This window comes from Lissotriton vulgaris, chromosome 5 (genome assembly GCF_964263255.1).
Source record: "Lissotriton vulgaris chromosome 5, aLisVul1.2, whole genome shotgun sequence".
Lineage (NCBI taxonomy): Eukaryota > Metazoa > Chordata > Amphibia > Caudata > Salamandridae > Lissotriton > Lissotriton vulgaris.
In genome coordinates, this window is record NC_141693.1 from 1,105,527,587 (window position 1) to 1,105,540,880 (window position 13,294).

Below are 13,294 nucleotides of genomic sequence, written 5' to 3' on the forward strand. Positions count from 1 at the left end.
GTAAGCTTGGTTGAAATGGGGGGTTTTCACCTTTGCCCAGTCCTCCAGAGTGTATTTAACTATACTGGCTGGAAGGCCATTGGGGCCTGGAACCCTGTCATTTTTCCTGGCTTTAATGTGTTTACAGATCTGGGCCTGCATGGCCAGAACTTGAATTTCCCCAGGCGTTTGAGCTGCAGTCCCCCAACAAAGGTCATTGCTTGGTCCTATTGGCAGTCTGTTGCACAATGCTTTTGCATGTTGCACCCAGGATTATTCTGGAACTGCATTGTACCTGGTACAGTTGGGAGATCTGAGTTTGTTTATGTGATTCCAGAATGCAGAAATGGGCCAGGCATTTTTCTTGTAGTATTAGGTGTACTTTTTATCCATCTTCTTGTTCAAAAATGTTCTTTGCCTCCCGTTGAAGTTGTCATTGGTGCTTGTCATGCAGCTTACCCATCTTTGGTTGCTGGTGCATGAGACTTCGATGATATTTTCAGCTTTTGATGCACTCAGAAGTCAGTCATGGGTGGTGCCCCATTCACCCCGTAGCACACTCCTATGAGGCCTCGGAGTGTCTTGCTGTAGCAACTCATGGGGACATTTCAGCGGATGTGGGTACAGGAGCTCGATGCCTCAATCCTCAAAAGTCGTTGCTTAGAACGGTATGGTGTCCCTTAGGCTCGCTTCTGACCATGTGGCAATAGCGGCCTTCAAGGTTTCTTTACGGAAACTTTACGGATTTAAAGTTTACGTCAGTGGAGGTCAGCTCCTAGAGAGCTAAAATGTGGTGTAGGAGATTGCTCCTGTTGAGTGTGTTGTACGTGCCATTGGGTATGTAATGCATGATAACAGCCAGTTCATGCTATTCCAGGGTGCTTGCACTGGAGGACCCGTTTGGACCCGGGGGTAGAAACAGTGGAGTGCTTCAAAGTTGGGAAAGTTGGGGCCTGAGCTCTCTGAAGAGGCAGCTTGTCGGGTCGAATGAGGTCAAACTTGTGGCCCTGATCCATCTTTGGTTTTGGTCTGGGCGTCTGATTGTGATGGCGACTGAAGAAGGTTGGTTGGGCCAATTGTAGCTTTTTATTTGGGTTGGAGTAAAATACCCATTGGAACTGATTGTTGAGCATTAGAGGGTTGGACCAAAGTTTTGGGTGCTGCTAACATAAATGAGAGGGTCTTTGCCACGGGGTTCTGTTAGTTAGTTCAATATGTGGCAGTTCTGTGTTAGTGCTTATATCTTTTGTTTGTTTTTTCAGGTATCATTCTAAAAGTAAGCCCCAGAGGCCTGTTATTTGGCGTTGGGTGAGTAGGTCCAATTGGTTCTCTGTGTGCGCATTGTAGTGTACATGTCTGGTATGCCTGTTTGAGAGCATGGGGGACAACCTCTGAGCTCTGTGCCTCATGAGTGGTGCCTAAGGGAGGAGAATTACTCTCTACTTCCTCCGTCCCTTTTGTTGTGACGATCCCTGCCAGGCACTCTTTGTTTTCATTTGTTGACCCAGTGGTAGATGTAGGAGCTTTTGCAGCCCTAAATTCCTGGACGATTGCCTTAGGTGACTCTTGTGCTTTTTTGGTTGATGTTTGGCTGCTTCGAGGTTGGTATTCTCTGTTCTTGGTTTCAGGGTTAAGTTGAATATAGGAAAGGGCTTTGTAGACCCCTTGATCCGCCTTGTAGCTGTTGGCTATGCCTGAGATCAGGAATCTCTTTTTTCAAGGTGTTGCATGACTGTTTTTTAAGTTTCTTTTTTGCCCTTCTGGTGAAAATAGGATTTATTGTGGGGGAGATGGGATTGGGGATCCCTTTGTGAAACAGATTAATTTTCCTAGGACAAACTCAGGGAGGGCAAGACCTCCGTGCAGCGACTGTGGACAGGTCCCCCTTTGTCCATCACTCACGGGAATGGCACTTCTGCAGTGAGACCCGAGATGTGCATCAACTGTTTTGTGGCAGTGTTCTGCCCTTTGTTATGAGGGACATGGCTGCCGTCGTAGTCAGTTAATTTTGGTATAGCTGTTTTTCCCAGTTTTTTGTAGACTTTCCGGCGCAGCAGGCGTTGCTCTTGATGCCGTCTGCGAGTGAGCATAATATTTCGGGAAGAGAGCTTAGTTTGGCGATCATTGGAGAGCATGGGCATGTCTTGCTGCTTCCGAGAAGCCAATGAGGTTTTACATGGAGGTTAATCTAGAACCCAGGTCAGCTAAGCTTAAGGCAATCGATTGCATTTGATCTATCTGAAGTTCCATCTTGTGGGAAGGACATATGAGTACACTGGCAATTATGTCCTACTTGATGTGTAATGAAGCCAGTGAAACTGAGGAGGGGATCAGAGGTCCGGAAGAGGGGAATGTGTCTGCACCTGCCTGTATTGGGCTGCTGGGGCTGTTTTGGAGCACTCTGCAGAGTGCCGGTGTTTGTTCCAGTGAGACTTTGATCTGGTATTCCAGCATAGCAAGCAAGCGGAGAGATAGGTTGTCTAGCTCCTTGTCTGATATACTTTCCCTCCTTGTCCTCTTTGTAGGCATCTGAGTGAAGTTTTTCCCAAATATGTTAATATCTGTCTGAGTGACTAATGGTGTCTCCTGATACACTGGTGGAGAACGGGGTGCGGTTTGCGTATGTATGGACCTTGGCAGTTATTCTTGTTACCATATGTGAGCTTTGGGTGCTTGGCAAAACTCCGATGTCCCAGGAATCTCCTGAGTTGGGAGGTTGATTGCCTCTATTTATTTCTGGATTTTCAAGTACATTTGTTTGGGTCAATGTTACTTTGTCGGGGAGTGGTGGGGGGCAGGGAAGAGTACTGAGTTGCCATGGTACTCTAGTTGGCATTTTGGGAAGGAACGAGGCCTGTCAAGTGTTGGCCCAGCTGGAGGCAAGTCTCTGTTTGTAATATTTAAGAATTTGTCTAGCACCGGTGAGTTCAATGGGGCCTTTGACAATTATGTCCATCTCTACTGAAGTGGAGACTTGGTGAAGTATTCACTAATCAACTCCTGCAATTATTGAGCGATTGGTCTCACGGCATGGTAAGAGGGAGGGCTATGGACTCAGGTTCCTGAAGAGTAGTGGCAAATAGAGGTGAAGAGGGGTCAACTAGGAAAGTAGTCCCCTCCTCTGGGGTAGTGTTTTTCTTTTGGGCACAGTCCCCTAGTTTTAAATTTTCCTCTTTTATATCCAAGTGCTTTACTGCAGCAAACACATCACGTACATACACAACAAACAAAGGTAATTCTTTACATTGGTGACATACATTCGCGATAGGATTGTGACTGTATACACACCACAGAATTACAAACCTCATACCAACAACAAAACATCCATAATTTCCTATTTGCAATAAGTTTCTGATTATAGCAAGAACGATCTCTCTAGCAAAACATCCTTTGCTTTAATGGGTCTTGTTAGGAAAGGTTGCTAGAACACTAACGTCGACTTAATCGAGTATAAACACTGAATTTTCCAGGTTCTTGCCTAAATTGACTCCGAAATACTCAACCATTTTCCCAATTGTGCCTAAGTAAGAGGTGAGTGTTTCTCTGAACATGTACCCATGCACTTGAGCACGGAAAATTCATTTTTTAATATATGAATATTTTATCCAAAAGAAAAAGCTTTGTGTTTCAGTGTTCTTCTATGTAGGGAGCACAATGGTTCAGGGGTGGCCTAACCAGGTCCAGAGATACAAAAAAGGGGGGGTTATGTTTTAGTTACTGAATAACTTGGGGAGCACAGTATGTAGGGCAACAAGTGCACGTTTAATCATAAATATTGCAAATTAGCTTTTCACAGACATGGATAGGAGCTCACATGAAGGACAAAGGTGCGTAACGTGACTAAGTGAAAGTGAAGACACACAGAATATCACAGAGACAATAACAAGAAATCCATAACGATATATACAATGAGGGATTTTTATTGGGGGGGTCAACGGCGTTTCGATCTTTGCATAGTCAAGATCATCAGCAGGACAGGGTGAGCAGTCTGAAACAAGAGTCAAATTTAGATTATGTTAGCACTGTGCCCTACTGGCCATTTACTTAATTGATACAGTTATGTTAAAAATGTTAAAAAGTATTTATTAAGTGCGCTGCCACCGGTTGGTTTCCTGGCACTAGAGTAGACAGAGAACGGATCCTGAGGAGAGCGGGAGGGGGGAGGCGATCAGTGATGCGCTTGCTTAAAAAGCCATGTTTTTAAGGCTTTCCTAAAAGACAAGAGGTCTGGGCATGATCTGATCTCAAAGGGGAAGGTGTTCCAAAGGTGAGATGCAAGAACCGCGAATCTGCAGCTACCAGTGCGTTTGCGTTTGAAGGCAGGTGTCTGGAGGAGAGCTTGGTGCGCAGAGTGCAGATTGCGGGAGGAGGTGTACCTAGTGAGGAGATTGTCTATAAATTTAGGGCTTTTGCAATGGAGTGATTTAAAGATCATGCAACCAGTTTTAAAAGAGCAACGTTGGGCCAGGGGGAGCCAGTGGAGGTCCCTAAGCAGCGGGGAGGCTGGTGCCATCTCGGTTGCGCAGTGATTAACCTGGCTACATAATTCTGGACCATCTGGAGGCGCTTTAAGAGATAGAGGGGTAGGCCTAGGTATATGGAATTTTCATAATCCAGGTGGGACAAAACCGTGGTAATCACCACCTGGGTCATAGCTACAGGAGTGAAGAAACGTCGAACCTTCTGGAATTTCCTGAGCTGGAAGAAACACTTGGAGACCACTTGGCCCACTTGAGTTTTTAAGGAGAGGTCACTGTTCAGGGTCACTCCAAGTGTCTTTGCGGCAGGGGTAGGGGTAGGGGCTTTGCCCATATTGGATGGCCAGTAGTGAGGGCCCCAGAATTTTGCACTGTCCCCTGTAAGCACCAGCTAGGTTTTTCCAGGGTTTAATTTTAAGTGATTTTGGTTCATCCAAGTTTGGATGACCCGCATGGTGGACTGGAAATGAGAAATGGAGATTGTGGAGTTGTCGATCGTAAAGAGCAGTTGTAGGTCATCTGCGTAGTTAAATACAGACACCTACATGTCTCTTAAGGCCTGGATTAGCGGAAGAATGTCGATGTTAAACAGGTGGGGTGACAGTGAAGAGCCCTGAGGAACTCCACAGGTGATGGACCGTTTAGGGCCAACCAGGGTACCAAGGCGGACCGACTCAGAGCGATTCTCCAAAAAGGACTTCAGCCAGTCTGCCGCTAGGCCCCTGATGCCAGCCTGGTTGACACGGTCGATCAGTATGTCATGGTCGACCGTGTCAAAAGCGGCCGACAGATCGAGGAGCACCAGGGCGTGTGGGGAATGTCTATCAGCGCAGTCAGGGAGTGAGTCAAGGACCGCGACTACCACTGCCTCTGTTGAGTGGGCAGGGCGAAAACCTGCCTGATGGGAATCTAGACAATTTGAGCTCTCCAAAAAGTTGGACAGATGTTTCGCAACATGGGCTTCTAAAACTTTAGCCAAAAAAGGAAGCAAAGAAATTGGCCGATAGTTAGCCATGCAGGAGGGGTCTGCCCCAGATTTCTTCAGAAGTGGGATGACTGTTGCCTTCTTGAATGCACGGGGTACTAGGCCGGAAGTGAGAGAAGTGTTCAGTAAGGTAAGAGCCGGCGTAGGGACGGAGGACAGACAGTCTTTGAGAATGTAGGGGGGGGCATTTATCCGAGGGTGCCCCGGACTTAACTCTTGTCAATAACGCTAGGAATTGTTCAGAGGTCATGATAGGAAACCTGTCTAGTGTAACCACAAAGGTGGGGGAATGGTGAAGAGAGGGGATAATGCTAGAGGAACTGGAGATGCTCGCTTTGATGTCTACAATTTTATCAATGAAATATGTATTGAGGGCATCACAGAAGGTCTGGGTTGGAGCCACCTTAGGGCGTACGCTGTCTAAATCAGTCAGCTCATTTAAGATTGAGAAGGTATCCTTGGGTTTGTCGGTAGAGTTTAGGATATGGGAGGAAAAATAGGCAGATTTGGCTGCCAAAATGGCCTTCATGTATACCTTCCTGGCCGTGATGAAGTCAGATTTTAGATCAGGGGAATAGCAGTGGCGCCATTTTCGCTCAAGTTGGCGCAGAGATAGTTTTTTTCTTTTAGGTCTTGGGAGAACCAACGCTGAGCGTCAGCACGCTGGGCCAGTTTGATATCTTTGAAGGGTGCGTGGATGCCGCTAGCATTTTAGAGCCAGCCCGCTAGGTTGGACTCGGCAGAATTAATATCAGGGTGTGGGAGAGGAATCGTATTGTTTAGTGTATTAATAAATTCTGGTTTGTCAAGAGTTTTCCATTCCCTTGCCCTGCAGCAGGTTGGCACGGAGGGTGATTTGAACGTAGACCAAGTAAGTTTGAATTTGAGGAAAAAATGGTCTGACCAGAGGCAGGGAATAGTGAGTGGGGAAGTATTGAGTGGAAAATTGGACCAGATGTGATCTAGAGTATGACCTTTACAATTTGTAGGCAAAAGAACTTGTTGGGAGAGGTTCAAGTTTGTGAGGAGCTCAGTGAGCTCGCAGGATTGAGGACCTTCCGAGGGGTCATTGAACCAGTAATTAAAATCACCTGCCAAAAGGATCTGAACGTGTTCCATGGCTAAGTTGGCGATATGTTGGCTAAAGAAAAAAGGGAAGGATGGCATTGATTTAGGAGGTCTGTACAGAAGTACGCACAACATAGTAGTGTTAAGGGTTTCAAACTTTAAGACAAGATTGTCAATGTCTGGTAAGTTGATGGGGGGTAAGGGTGGTAGTTTTTAAGGAAGAGTGGATGATTACAGTGTTTGCGTGCTCCAAGTTCCAGAGTAATAGCAGTTCGCATACTTTTTAAGCAGTACATTGTTTAAGATAGAACATCCCAGTGGTGCGGGTAGGGATTTTGTCACTCATGTGATCTCCTGAAAATGTCTGTGAAAAGCTAATTTGCAATCTTTATGATTAAAAGTACACATGTTGCCCTACATACTGTGCTCCCCAAGTTATTCAGTAACTAAAAAATAACCCTCCCTTTTTTGTATCTCTGGACCTAGTTTGGCCACCCCTGAACCATTGTGCTCCCTACATACATTACAACCCCAGGTTCGCCTAATGGGTTACCCTTGTTTTTCTTAACCCTGTTACCAACTGCAGCTTAAAAAAGTGAAGCTGGTTCAACACTTAGGGGCCGATTCCGATCTGGGTCAGAAAGCACTCCGACCGAACCGGATCCGGGTGTTTTCGACCGATCTGGACTCCTGCAGTCCAACCGAGCGAGTACAATGTGGCCGTATGCCGTCGGACTGGGTTCGGTCGGACTCCTATAGAAGTCAATGGGAGCCGGTCGTACGACGTGTACATGGGCTCCCATTGACTGAATGGGTACGTTGTGGACAAGTGCACCCCCTACAGTGGGTACGGGTCTCTGCCATCCGCACCGTACTTGCCTATGTTGGGGAGACTCATGGGTCTCCCCTTGTGTCCGAGTCCTAGAACTGCTGGTGACAGGGGGTCCAACGTGGACCCCAAAAGGCAAAGTCCCTGACTTTTTGTGAGCCGGACAATCCGGTTGTCCAACGTGTGCATCATACTGGCTTGGTCGTAAATTGCATCCATCGCACGCCACGGTGAGCTTACGGCTGAGACGTACGGAGCGGGTCAGACCCGGAAACGACTCGGTCGGTGAATATCACGTAGCTCGCATCGTACTTGCTTGCTCGTACAGCCGTACAAACCGGCCGGGAAACACACGTTCAGCTCATAGTTTTTCCAGCCGGATCGCGTTCTGTGCCCTTTCGACCCGGATCGGAATCGGACCCTTACTGCCAGAAAAATGCTGAGATAAGAGTCTCCCCCCAACTCCTGTGTGGACTACTGGTATGCATTTTATTCCAGGTTGCTGTATTCAGACCTACTGCGACTGCAGAGGCACCAAAATTCTGCCACAAGGATTATAAATGAAAACGAAAAAAGAGATTCCTTTAGAAAAAGGGATCACGTAACCTCAGCTAATAGTTCACAGCAGTGGTTAGTGTACCTTGCATGTAAGAGCCTTATTTACAGTTTGGTGCATGGGATACTCTGTCAAAATGTGACGGATTTCCCGTCTGCCATGTTACAGGTGCCATAGAAAAAACACTTGTAATTTGGAAGATGGAGCAGCCGCCACGTTTATGACAGAGCATCCTATCTGCCAAACTCAAAATAAGGCCCCAGTCACCACCAGGCCCCAGGTTACTTTATCTTTAGATTACAGCCACATCATCCTAGAAATATTTTCATTACAAAGATAGACAGTAGTAGTTCCTAAATGTCATCTTACTTCTTGAGGCAGATGTGCCCTCTGTGAAGGCGCCCACAGTGGAACCTCCTCCCATTGGCTATCAGCCTCTTGCCCTCATTGACAAGCTGTATGAAGCTGTTGAAGATTAGCTTGTTTGTTAGGCAGGATAATGTAAAATCAGTGCTAAGAAAGGCATGCACTGAATAGCATTTCACATTGCACAGAGCCAATAAGTGCCAGAAAAGACTAAACTAAAAATGTGATGGGACCACTTAAAGATGTTCTCTCTCACAGGCACCAGTGTAGGACATGATTGGACGGACAGTCGATTTAGGGAATCAGTAGCTGAGCTCTTGTTGATCTCTAAGAGCTCTTCAGTCTTAGTGATCATTAAAAAGCCTTCTCGGGAATGTGTCCTTGTGTATTTCTGTTGGAGGATTTCCCAAAAGGGTCTTCTTGTGCAGCAGGTGTATAGTTCCTGCAGGAAAGCAGCTCAGAAGTGAAAAGGAATCTGATGAGTCCCTTAGGTCTTAGGGCTTCTTAAGAGTGATAGGAGGCAAAGGCATGCTTAGTGGGAAAGGTTAAGGTGTGAATATTACACAGCTATCATGAGTGCATCCCCATAGCCACTTGTGACAGTAGAAGCTTGCAAAGTGGAACACAAAATGGATATTTGATCATCCAAGAAGAGGACTCACAAACTTAATTTATGCCAGCAAGTGAACAATGGCTGAGTGATGCTTTGTTTTACTGGACTGAAAAATTCCCAGGTGTAACAACAAGGGTGGAGGTAATCTGCTCAGAGGGGTTTTATTGGCCCGATCTTGCCTTCTACTCAAAGGCGCACATTCCTTTACACCTTTGAAAGATCTGGCCCAGGAAATCTCCCATTCAGTTAACCTAGATTGTAGCCACTTAAGTGCTGCAGCCTCCATTATGTTTAGCCATAGTGTCCTTAGCACTCACAGGTATTTTAAATGTCGTCTCCCAAACTACAAGCTACTCTTTGGCATGAGAGAGACTATTCGAGAAGGAGAGTTGATTCCTTGCCATACACATGACATTTCTCACCATACACGGACTTAGATCGCCATTTAAGTTACAAACAACACCTAGAACACGCTCAAACAAAAGAAAAAATATTATTTGCTTTCAAAACCCTACAGAAAAGCCTAAGTGGCAGCTCAACAAACCATCTTCTAAAGGTAGTGGCTGCAAAATTCTTGCCAGCAATAACATACGGCTCGGAAATGCTGAACACCAAGGACTCCCTAATGCTAAATTTAGCAGAGTCCAGATTATTTAAAAAACTGTTTTTAATCCTGCAGCATATGTCTCAAGTGCAGATATGTCTAGAATAGGGACTAACCAACCAAAAACAGGCCAGACAAGGAGTCCTAGTCAAATATTACTGGCAAATTAGGGTAGCCGAAGACAACATGCTAGCTCACCACTGCTGGGAGGAGGTTGAAATACAATCAAGGCACAATAATTCTATATCTCAAATCTTAAAACAAGCACGTCTATTGTTAAATCTGGAGGAAGTCTGGCGAACACCTATGTCATACCCTGTTTTAAAAAAGAATCACCAATAAATCAACTAAAAAATTATCGTTACAAACTGATAAAGCCTTACTGGCCGGCAAAAGTCACGCATGGTCGGTGATGCCAACTTATAAGCAAATGAAACCACAACCTCATTTGCAAGAATGCTTCAGAGACCACCACAAGCGGTACAAAAGGGGGTGGTGATGGATGGAGCATCTGAATCAATCAAACACTCACACCCAGACAAAAGATCTGGGTTTAATCCATCACCGTTCTTTAGCCCACTCTGCCACCCCAGTTCAGACATGGCCATATGCAAATCAGTCTGACCCTGTGCCTCATGGGAACACTCCAGCCCGAACTGCCAAGCCATGTCTTCCCTGGACCGGAAACAAGCTTCCGAGGACCGGTTTCTGGCATTCCAGCCGTCTTCAGCCCGGCTTGCTTGAATCCAGTGGCAAAGTGAGCAAGGGACTCACGTCTGAGCATACCCTGCCACACTTATGGCGGCCAAAAGCGGTACAAAAGGGGGTTGTGATGGACGGAGCATCTGAATCAATCTAACACTCACACCCAGTCAAAAGATCTGGGTTTAATCCATCACCGTTCTTTAGCCCACTCTGCCACCCCAGTTCAGACATGGCCATATCCAAATCAGTCTGACCCTGTGCCTCATGGGAACAGTCCAGCCCGAACTGCCAAGCCATGTCTACCCTGGACCAGAAACAAGCTTCAGAGGACCCCTTTTTGGCACAAGCACTAGAAAAGAAAGAAACAGCACAAGAACTTGGAAAGAAAGAAACAGCGAAATAGGAATTTGGAAGAAGGACACAAAGCAGCCAGCCCAAGTCCTTTTTAGATCTTTTTCTGCCCTCCCTTTCTTTTAAAGCCCCTTTCTATGACAAGCCTTACTCACAGGAGGCATAGACATGCTCATACTAGGAAAATGTTCCAGGATAGAAAGCCATAGTTACTTAAGAAACTGGAAAGAAGGTTATTCGTAGCCTGGCAAAACTCCCCATAGTCGGTTTTGCACTTTTTTCCTCCCCCCCCTCTGTTGACATTAGCACTTTACTTGCAATTGAAAGCATGGACATGTTTACATCGCTGCTTATAATAAACTGTCGCACCTTGGTACCATACCACGTTAGGGTCAGGAATACTAAAAATGTTTTATTATAATTTTTATTCTGTACCTGAATTATGTTGTTTATATCATGGTGGAAAGTCTCACCCTTTTTATGATTTTAACAAATCAAATAAAAGTATTATTATCTATCTATCCATCCACGGTCTTAGCTACTGTGTGTAAAACCATGAGGGTACCTGCTGGTGTTAGGAGATAAACACGTGTGTACCGTCTTTCTTCTGCTCGGCATTTCAGGCTGTCCACAGACCACACTCCGGGTTTACATCACAGGTGTGTTGCCCTTAACAGAATCCGGCAGCATGATGCGTCTGATCCAATAGGAAACATTTACAGAATGGCACAGCTGCTGGATATATTCCTGTACACTTTGTCGAGGAAAGACGAATGGCTGAGGAAAAATTTCGTCTGAAAGCCACTCACACCGCAAGAAAACAATTTCATGTAGCCAGCGAAATGCCCAAGAAAGTGACTGATAGGTACTTTCCTCTCAGTTCATAACATGCAGCAGTCCATTCCTTGTGGACTGCAGCGCGTTGAAAAGTCACGGCGAGGCACCCATCAATCAGTAATGCTCCGGAAGGCCCCTGGCGGGCGCTGATATCACAGCCTCGTTTTGGATAAAGTTCACAAAAGCATCTATTCCCTCTGTTTTCTTCAGGCGTTTAAGCCTTGTTAAATATTAATGTTTTTTCCGTAAATCTTCATCGCTTGCAAAAACAAAAACCTTAGTCAAGTGAGTTGCGAAGAAAAAAAAGCAGACTGCTACACACTGTGCCTTCCCTGAATGCTACAGAAACGCCAGGAAGATGGATTATTGTAGCAGGCTAAAAACGTGCAGACGTCTTCATTTCTACTGAATGTCGTGACTAGTCGTCTCCTGTCACCATTCGTGGGTTACATTGACGCATGGAGGTGGGTAGTAAATATTCATTAGCGGCTGCAGTGTAATGAGCCACTGAATGACATGTGCCTGATATTTCTATTATCCAGCCCTGTGAGTGAAAGGGGGCTCGTTTTCCTTATATGTTCTACAGTTGTCTGTCTTTCCCCCCTTCTTTGATTAGTGAAGTGTACTTGCACCTTGACAGCTGTGCCGAAATTACAGTGAGCCTACGATCTACACGTTTAATATGATTGTGTTAAATGGGTAGTGTTACCTGTAACCTTGCTCGTGATCTTTCTTCTCCCAGACCTCACTATACGAACTTTGGGGCATATTATCAAGAACGGCGTTAAAATTATCGCTGGTTTAGCTGCAGAAAACTGCCGCTAAAAGCGGCGATAATGGGCTTGATAATGAATATATGATTATTCAACGATTTCAAGTTCCACGCATGCCTTTTCCACGCGAATTTTAGTTCGCATGTGTCTTTTGCACGCAGCATTTGACAACGCATGTTTTTACTCCGCAATCATAACGTTACGAAACATCTGACGTCCCATTTAAATTTACATAATGATACTGATAGGCTACATGCAGTACAAAGGAAAAGATCGATGTTTTTAACAATAATAAACAGATTCCCTTACATTTTATTTTTATTTATTTACATAATGCGCTTAATTTATACCCTAATTTACAAAGTTTTGATTCTTATCTTACCCCTGTACGTCTTTCACCATCAGCCCTTTCTTCCACCGACCACGGAAACAAGCGTCAAAACACGTCTATCAAAACTGATAACGGACTTCTATTATGACGTGCTCTTTTCCTTCATTGTTTTGAGGCATTGTAGTGCGTTTTTTTTAACGTTTTCTTCTTATTTATTTATTAATATCCGCTTGGTTTTTTTTGGGGGGGGAGACCCCCCCCAACTCCCCCTAGCCTCCCCCCAGCCCCCCAGCCCCTTAATTCCCCCCCCCCATAGCCCCCCAAAGCCAACGCAGATCGTACTTGCAGAACGACGACAGGAAGGAATACCACTCGCGTGGTAAAGACGGTCGTTGAAGGATTACGCGTGGGAAAGACCTTTGCGTGGTGAGTGACGCGTGGTAAACGTTATGCGTGTTATTTGCTTCGTAGTAAATGATGTTTCCCCTTGATAATATGCCCTCGAGAATTCTAATAGAAGCCCATGTGTGAACATGGGCTTCTATTGGAATTCTACAGGGCATATTATCAAGCCCATTATCGCCGCTTTAGCGGCAGTTTTCTGCCCCTAAACAAGCGATAATTTCAATGCCGTTCTTGAAAATATGCCCCGAAATCTCTTCAGGATACAGAATTTCCCTAACATAATAAAGTTTGAGATAGCCCCTACTAATATGGCTGTCACAGAACAGACTACTCTTTGACCCATTAAGGAGAGGCCAACATCACATACAGCCTGTTTTTTCTCTGTTATCAGTACGAGTATCACCTGTGTTAAGA